The sequence below is a fragment of the Malus domestica genome, chromosome 11, assembly GCF_042453785.1.
Source record: "Malus domestica chromosome 11, GDT2T_hap1".
Taxonomy (NCBI): Eukaryota; Viridiplantae; Streptophyta; class Magnoliopsida; order Rosales; family Rosaceae; genus Malus; species Malus domestica.
The window spans coordinates 23,709,438-23,719,550 of record NC_091671.1 but is presented as its reverse complement, the minus strand read 5'-3'; positions in this window follow the sequence as shown (position 1 = coordinate 23,719,550).

Below are 10,113 nucleotides of genomic sequence, written 5' to 3'. Positions count from 1 at the left end.
TACCACATTAGGTGGTTCCGACTCGTAGATGACCCGCGATTATTCGCACAGCCTTCACGTGATCGTAACACTTAAGCGTACATATTTACACCTAGCACTGTCGTACATACCACATTAGGTGGTTCTGACTCATGTGCAGGAATAAATTATGAGCTATAGGTTCAACTTTATAGGTCACGTTAGGTGACTCCACTATAGGTTCAACCGTATAGGTCACGTTAGGGGTAATTATATTTCTAAAGAGAAAGATGTTTTCAAAAACTTTGTTTTTGCCCACTCACATTTTCTGTTTGCGCCCCTCCAGGTTTTAGCTGCTGAAAGTTTGTATCGATAGGATTCTTGGAGAATCTTAGTATAAGTGGCTACCTTTAAGGGTATGATCTTTACCCACACTACTGTACCTTACTTATGCTTTGACGACACGTGTGAAGTGGGTGTATAACATCTCACCAGCGCACTCTTGTATTTAGGCACTTTTAGGTTTAGATTTACTCACATTTTCCATATCATTGCCCTTTATAGCTTCGTCACTTTCCAGGTGTCGGCCAACACAGCTCAATTCGAAGTCCTAATGGACATTCCGGGTGGGGTGTGTCAATATTGGATCTCGATAGAAGCATATTTATGCGACTTTTTTATCTTATTTCTTTACATTTACTTAGTTAATGTCCATTTGTTATATTGATTTAAGTTATTTTCATTTTATTTTAGGTCTAGTGGACAAAGTTGACAATAAATAGTTCAGGGAATATGAGCAGTTTTGGACTTAGATTGGATATGCTGGATTGTACAAGAGCTGGACTATTTTGGAGTTTAAATGGTGTTTAACAAGTACTAAAATCTGGAGGATTTAAAGTTAAGGCTTGGAAGACAAGGAATTGCACAAGGAAGAGAAGTCCTAGTTGGAGTGAAACACTATCAAGAGATAAGGCAATTGATGTGTATTTTATCTTATCTTATCTCCAACTTCTAAGAAGAGTTTAAATCAAATTTAAACAATCTCCAACTGTTTGCTTAGAGTCTAAATAATTTAAACGCCCTCATCCCTTTCTTCCTTGGATTATGTCGTGCTTTATAAAGTGTCATGCAACCTATTTCACAAGTCTGCCACACCCATTATTTATTCATCCATTAAAGTTGCTGGAAATTTAGATTTTTTTCTATCTTTGTTTTAAGTTTCAATGTTTCTCATAGATTGTTTTTCAATTATGATGAACATGTGTAATTAAGTTTCTTTTTAGCTAAAGGTAAATTCGAAGCCATGAGCATAAGTTTTATATGAATTGATTGCATCCAGTTATTGTTTCATAAAAAATATGAATGAGATTTACTTAACAAGTTTGTAGATAACTCATTCTTGTATGTTTATTAAGTGAATTTCACCTAATCGTTATGAACTTGTATTCGCAAGTAGTAAAAGTCACTAGTTTGCACGCAGGGATTTGATTCTAGAATATAGGGGAATTTCACTTGATTGTTATGGACTTATATTCATAAGTAGTAAAAGTCACTAGTCATAATTGAGTTAAGTAAATATTTTGAAAGAATATCACGATGTTCATAGTTACGAATACTTTGTCATTAATGCTTATGATTTTAACATAACTTAATGATTTTTGAGATGTATTTCTATCGTCTGTTCATAGTTACAAAATTTGAGAAGAACAATTTGAGTTGTGCGACAATCAAATTCAATGAGCTTAGGAAAATCTGAGAGTTAATTAGTGTTGTTCACGGTTAATTTGGTGCATTGTCATTCACAGTTTATAGAAAGAATAACTGGAAATTAATTTGTGTGCATATGTTTCATGTGTGGAGAATAATCCTTTAGCTAGCATTTCATCCATGTCTCGCTCACAACTTAATTTACTTGCTGCCATTTATTTTCATTTCAGTTTAGTTCAATTAAATTCGTTCAAAATCTCTCATTCATTGTTTTGTTGTTAGTTTAACTTAGTTTTTTATTTTTTGTTTAGTTTGTGTTGATAAGCATCCCTTCTAATACTCGAAATAGAACGATCCTTACTTGATCGTACTACAATCACATCTTTTGTAGGGTTTAATTTGTGCATTAGTTAGGGGTACATTCCGTTCTGTTCCGTTCCATTTTTTGCCAAAACTGGAAACCGAACCAAAATTACTGTTCGGTTCGGTTTTCTGTCGATTTGTATTCGGTTCGATCTGTATTCGGTTCGATTTTTCTCGATTCAGTTTCGGGCCAGTTCAGTTTTTTTTTTCTTTTCCCATAGCAAAAAAAAATTGAAAGAAAACAATTTGCAGCCATTTTGTAATACATCTGGAGGAGTATAAATAAAATCAAAGTCACATTTCAACATAGATAAAATAAGCATTCCAAATTTCTAATAGAATCAAAGACAATTAAAATAAACATTCAAAGTTCGTTTGATCCTGAGGGCTATTTGATTTTGATCTCATTGAGTTTGAACTTGAGCTTGAGGCCCTTGAGACCTTTGAAGCATTTCACTTCATCTAATTCACACAAAATAATAAGAGGATAGTAGTTAGTACTACAAACTTATACAGATACCAATTGGTGCATATTCGGTTATTGGTATAAAAGTTAAAAAATTATGATTTAAAAAATGTGATCATTTTTCAAGGCCAATAATACAAAAATGCAGCAAGAATAAGACAGAACATACCTATGAGGTGTATACCGTGATAAACCAAATGAAATCAAGCATATATCAAATGATATGTAAATTCCACTTAACACTAAACCCCCCCCCCCAACAAAATCTGACTTGAAGGCACTCTGGTTTAACATATCTACCAGACAGACACAACAAGTATCGTTTTACATGAAGAGGAAAAACCAACCAGTCATGACCGTATCTCCGATTTTCCACTCATTCTGATGCAATTAATGACTTGGTTTATGTCAAACCAACCATTCATTCTGATGCAGTTAATAACTTTAACATCAAATAAAAATCAACATGTATAACCAACAAGGAAAGAACATAAAAGAAAACCCTCATCTGTTCACACCTCTCTACATTTCATATCTTTGTGATTACTTCACGCTTAATGCCCTCAATACAAACCGTCATTCATTTTATATCTTAATTCTCTCTTGGAAGATCAAATATGCTAAAAATAAGATAAAATTGTTGTTGATGGGTGATATTGTGATCGAAGGAATATATTTTTATTGTAATTATGCTTCTGCATATTGGTCCACATAATTGCATAATAAAAGACCAGTTATAGATTCCTATAAGATTCCAAAATACATAGTGTAAATTGTAAACCTCTCCCGTGAGTATAAATTTCGAGGAATGATTTGGATGAACTTAAAACAAGAGTGCAGAGCATGAAATCAGATAACAGTAACCACCAATAGTTTTATTGTGTATATATACATCTAAAATCAAAGCAATACCCACAAACAAGTTCTCAAAATCCTAGAAAACCATCAAAATCTTCAATCAAGACAAAGAATAATTAATCAAATATTACAAATTCTGAAACATGGGTATTCTCCGATTCTGCATGCATTAATCTAAATTATAAGAAGTGAGAGTGTGAGACTAACCTTTTGCTGAGAGTTTGAGAGTGAGAACTGAGAAGGGCCGCGCCGTCGCAGGTCGCCGCTAGGAATGAGAGACAAAGAATTTGAGTCTTTGAGAAAGTGATTGAAGACTGAGAGAGAGTCTAAAAGATGAGGCTCAGAGGACTGCGCGAAGTCGAATTGGGAAAATGGGAGAGAGGAATCAGGATGCGTAGGGTTGCACTTCGAGAGGTAAACGACATCGTTCTTAGATAGAATTATTAATTAATAAAATAATAGAACTTTGGTTCGGTTCAGTTTTTTAGGCCTCAGTTCGGTTTTCGGTCCAGTTGTTTTCGGTTTTCAGTTTTTCCAACCCACCCCTAGCATTAGTTACATCAAATTTTGGAGTTGTTGTTGGGGATAAGCAAAATTGCTTATATTCCCCTTTGTTGCCGTTTGTTTCTTTTATTTTGTTTCTGATTTTGTTTTGTTTTATTTTGTTTCAAATACTAGTTAATGACTCGGGGTTCTCAATCTATCATTGAGAATATAATTATACTTTGTGAAGTATCTAGAGTTAGTTGTTTTTGGCTTTCCTTGTAAATCCTGTAATTATGTACCACACATGCTCTTTAGATCTATTTTCCTTATATGAGACCTTAGGATACTTGAGTCTAAAGTCTGGGTTATGAAAGATCAAAGTGCAAATGGTGTTGCCTCAACTCAAGTAAGGTTTGTACATGCATATGCATTTTACGTTTAAATTTCTTAAACATTTTGACTAGTGAAGTTGTCCTATCAAAATTGCTCATTGTTTTCATGTGAGTTGGGCACACAATTTAAGGTAGACGGGTTGACTGACACCTTTTACCCGAGTGTAAGTTTTTCACCATTGATCTTTTTAGATTGCTTTTCATTTGACACATGTCCTTGTGGTACTCCAACTGAACCAAAACAAAAAAAAAAATTTGATAAAAGCCTTGTGTGGTGGTCTTTTGTTTTTTGGGATTTCATTTTTTTGGGATTTCCAACTTCATCTTCAAAGTGATAGTGTCTTTCTTTTTCCTCTCTAGCCTAGAAACCGTAGAAGGAGCAAATCATTTTCTAGATAAAAGTTCTTCATTGAATATTCTTAAAATTATTCATAAAAATGCTTGCTCCGATCTTTGATCTCAATCTTATTTCAAAATCATTTTTAATAGACCTTTATAGGGAGGATTCTCAGTTAATTTCTTCAATCCTTAATGCTTGGTTGAAGAAATTGATTTTTTTTTTAATCCCCGGCTACATATCATTTACATAGTTCGTGGTTGGTTAGAGGGTTTAGATTTTAGAGAGTGGTGTAAAAGCTTGAAGTTTCCTCTCTTGTCCTTTACTAGAAATCCAATTTGCATATCTTTTTTCATGTCTTTAATCTTATGCTAACTCACTCACATTATCTCTGAAAAAGGTTTGCAATGTTCATAGTCTAGATTTTTAAGTTTCAAATCTTCATATAGACCTAGGTTGGATTCACATCAGTTTTCTTGCTTCAACTGTTTGACTGGAGAAACTGACTTGTCATTTGAATCGACATCTCATATCATCATCATCATATCATTCTACATGAATCATTTTGGTCTCGGTGCCATAAGAAGATGAGCTCAAGGGATGTAGTTGCCCTCTTATGAAGATTAAAGATGTCTCCATCTCTTGCAAAGTAAGTTTATACAAAGGTAAAGCTTCTTTATAGATTAGATCTAGAAAATGAGCTTGACCTTGTATGACTCTTATTTGCACTAGTGGATTAGACTCGATGGAGTCCCCAATTTTTTAAACTCAGAGGTGGGTTTTTCAGGTCAAAAACTTCTTATGTTCTTTGTTACTTGAACTTGTCCATGTATCTTGTTTATTAGCATTTGTTACATGCATCCTATGGGTTGCTATTTGATATGTGTCTGCGACTAAGTTTACACTACATATTATGGGTAATGAATTGAATTGTTATTGACTAGGATAACTTGTAGTAAACTAAGTTTGATTGATAGGTTTGTGTTTAGTTAACTAACGAATATGTACATAGTTGACTGGTGAGTTTGACTAGTCAATCCAACATACTTTAATTCATAATTGCTTTGTCATTATTGTTTGCACAATGAACTGATATGTGAATGTGTTCAAGTTTGGGGATTGTTGTTGTGAGACTGATATGCGTAGACTCTGATTAGTTGGACATACTAGTCAATTAAGTTTGGACTTTTTTAGGAAGAGTTTATCCTTGATGCTATGAAGGGCGTTGTTGATGGTAATGTTTAAAGCAATGTACTATTTTAGCTTGGGAATAGCTGGCTTATCCTTGCGTCCTCTCTTGTCATTCTGAAGAGGAAATGAGGTGGGGTGTCTCGGTCATCTCTTCTTTGAACTGACCTTCTTTCATGAATTGTGTCAGAGTTTTTCTTCCAAGCTCTATCGTCCTAGTCGGTGATACCATCAACAATATCAAAGCATTCTACTAGGGTGTCGTAATCGTACTTTTTCTTATTCTTCTAGGAGAGAGGCAAGTAGACATAAAGCCCTTGCTTGAAATCCATTGTAGCGAGTCTGTCATCCAACTTTTCGATCTCAACCAATTCCGTACAAGATCGTTTTAGGTATGCTCTAAAAATCTCATTCATAGTTTGAGTGCTCATGCTGAAAAATGGCCTCATGACATTGCGGACATCACAATAGACATAGTAAGTAATAGGGAAGATGTTAGTAAGGTCGTAACTATCAAGGAAGTAGGCTGGCAATTATAAGAACTATGCGGGCTGACAATTTTGAGAACTATCTTATAGCATGTCCCTCTAAGGTAGATGGGAACATCTTGCACATCCATGCGTTCTTATTGTTGTATAGAGCCATAACATTCTAACAATAAATGACATGGTAGTTCGGGCCAGAATCATTGTTGAAGTACTTAAACATGGGTTGAGTGAACTTCTCTAGAGAAGGTGCAAATTCGATTGTTGAAGAAATAGGATCTCTATCTTTAGCGACAACTGATGTGAAAATTAACTCGACACACAAATTAAACCCTATTAAACATGTAATTGTAGTATTAAGCTAGTAGGGATCGTTCTAGACCAGGGATTAACTAGGGCTGCTAATCAACACAAATAAGACTCAAAAACACTAAACTAGACTCTATAGACTCAAAACACTCAAAACAGCAACAAACAATACAAAAAGACTCAATTCTAGACCTAACAAGTGATTTTGACGAAAATAAGATTTAACTTGACTCAAAAGACTAAAAGAAAACAGATTATGACTCAACTAACAAGACTTAACGAATGGGGGATTGTTTTTGACGAATTTAAAACTTAAAACAGAAACTTTGCATAAAACACTTTATAAAAATGAATTTGGTGAATTGAAAAGGGTGAAGGGCTAGTTAGAGGGTCCTTCTCCACACATGAAATATGCAAACAAACCAATTTCCAGTTATTATTCCTTTAAACCATGAATGACAACACCCCAAGTTAACCGTGATAGCACAAATTAACCATCAAATTTTCCTTAATTCATTGAATTGGATGGAATACACATTGCAACCAAACTATCCTCCTCAAGTCCCCTAACTGTGAAAAGCATGATAGAAAGACATATCAAAGGTCATTAAGTTCCTTGAAAACCATAAGCATTGATGAGACATTCGTAACTATGAAAAGCATGATACTCTTGCCTAGGACTTACTTAACACAATCATGACTAGTGACTTTTACTACTTGTGAATATAAGTTCATAACGATTAGGTGAAACTCCCTTATACTCTAGCATCAAGTTCATGCATGCAAATTAAGTATGCACCCTCAATCAACATACATAAACAAGTTTTAATAACTCAGATAAGCAAATCACATTCAAGACTCAAGAAACAATAACTGGATGTAATCAATTCATATAAAGCATATAATCATGGCTTCGAATTCACCTCCAACTAAAAAGAAATTAGTTCCTCATGTCATTGAAAACATAAAACCAAATTAAAACAAACATTGAAACAAATCTAGGGATAAAAAGAACTAGGAACGTCCCAGCAACTCCAATGGCAGATTTCGAACCCTCCTTGGATTGCAAGCCACGGCACAAAGCTCCTTCCTTCCTTCCTTGCAAGCACTTGATGAATCTCTGTGAATTGTATCTGAATATATGGGTGCGTGGTGTAGAAATATATGGTAGAGGGTGGTGATCTGATTTATGCACAGAATGATGTATTTATAGGCTAGGCACGGCATAAGGTTGAGTAGGAATAGGATTGTGTAACCAAAACCCAAGTGGAATGGGTTAAAACAATCAGAAACCAAGGGGGATTAGGCTAGAAAGGTGCGGCAGGTTTTAAAGCTTCTAGAAAGGATGTTTCAGCACAAATTTCTGAACCTAAAGGGACAAGGATATACGACATGGGTTCAGAGAAGGATTACAATTCCTAAATCACCAAGGAGAGGGCATATATGCGGCACATAAGGGATAAGGGTTCTAGAATCTGAAATATGTATTTTAAATGCATAATTATCCCTTATAAATGTCTAGAATCAAGGCACAAACTGATTTGAATAGGATAAGATAAGGCTAGATTAGGAAAGAATAAGATAAGATAAGGTTAGTTTGGATAAGATAAGGTTGGATAAGGTTTTGGATAAGATAAGGCAGTTTGGATAATATCTCCTTCTTTTGAGTTGATTCCTTATCTTCTTTGTCTTGGATTTATTTCTTCAACTCTTTAGCACATTCCTTGACATCTTGGTCTTCAAATTCGTCTATTCCTTGTGCTCCATATGTAAGCTATCCATTCCAACCCAAAACTACTCTAAAATGCTCCAAAATGCACTTTCTTACCAACTTTGTCATTTGGACCTACAAACACACAAAAATAGCTTAAAACATTATAATAAGTAAGAACTAACAACATATATGCAAGAAAACAAGCTAACTAAGTCGCATAAATATGCTCCTATCAACAGCCTTGCTGGGGAGGTGATTTTGAGTGTCCCTCGGAGCATTCCTAAAAACATCTCGATTTAGTAATTTGTGCCACTCTTGCTCTTCTGACGAATCTGGATCATCGAAGTTAAGATGGTGGGGCTCTTGTAATGTCCAAGGGATCAGAGGTGCGTCGGGTTTGGGTCACGCCTACAGAGGTATGGTTGATAATCTGGCCATCACGTTGTTATGCGCACGCGTTCGGATCAATAATCCCAGCTAGAGCCTGAATGGATGTTGACGCGATTAGATGTCCATCTGGAGTTATAGTACTCAAGTTCCCAAATCCAAATACAAGGACTTGGGTTTGTAAAGTAGTCCTGCTAGAGTTCTCCAAAGGCTTTATTCGCCTCTCGATGTCAACAAAGTTTGAGTGGTTCTCCGTCTGAGAAGCCTTATTGGTCCCCTGTAGTTCATCAACAAAGAAGCTAATGTTAGAAAATCACCTATATTTGATCCATGGTGGGAGGGGATCCAACAATTAGAGCGTTATTGTTCCCTGGGACGATTGAAGCATCAGGGACTTGATTGTTTGTGTATGGGTTAGCAGAGGCATTAGGAAGCGAATTGTTTCAGCTCGAGATGTTAGCAACATTGTGAACTAAACTATCTCCAGCAGACATGACCATGGTTCTAAAAGATGCTAGGCGCTAATTGGGCAGTGGGCTAGGCGAACTAAGCGAATTTGAATAATTTTCATATAAATTAATTAAATTACTACATTATATATACCAATACAGTAATATGGCACAAAATAAATAACAACATATACTTATATATAATAAATCTTGAAAAAAAAAATCATTTTTATCTCTACTAATTAATAAAAACCCTATTTGTCAACCAAAAGAGGATGAAAAGACAAATTAGTCTTCTATCAAACAAACAAAATGATGGGCAATAATGTAATTTCATAGGTCCAAATTTTACCGTTTTTTATTAAAGCCTCACCTACAAGCAATATTAAAATACTTCTAATATTTCTATAAAAATAAAAAAGTAAAAAAAATAAAAAACCAAAAACAAAAACCTCTCACTCCCCCACGTTCTCTCTCTCTCTCCCTCTCTCCTCATTTTCTAAAAAAATGTATTCATACACAAAATATGTAGTCAAATGCTAGTATATATTACATGAGGTGGGAGTTTTAGGTTAATAATCTAGTGGAAAACGGGCGAGGCACTAAAAGGATAAGAATGGGATAATAAAAAAAAAGTTACAGAGAAAGATGGTGGGCCTTATAAGTGAGAAAAAAAAAATTAAATAATGAAAAAAAAAAGTCAGCAAAAGAAAGAAGTATAAAACGACGACGTCAAGCATTATATTAAAGAGCCAACTCATCATTTTCTCCACGACTTTGTGCCCGTCCGTCAACTGTGCACTAAAAATTTTCAGATTCCGGCTCTCCTTCACATGGCCTCTCCCAGCCCCGCGCAGCCCGCCTTGCTCCTCCTAGTCTCTCCTAACCTCGCCTAGTCCCGCCTAACCCCGCCCAAACAGCCACCTAACAAGCTTTCCGATTTCATAACCGATCCGAGATAAATCGCAGCAGTGGTCTGTCGATCAAATGAGTCAGGAGAAAGTACTGCCATAT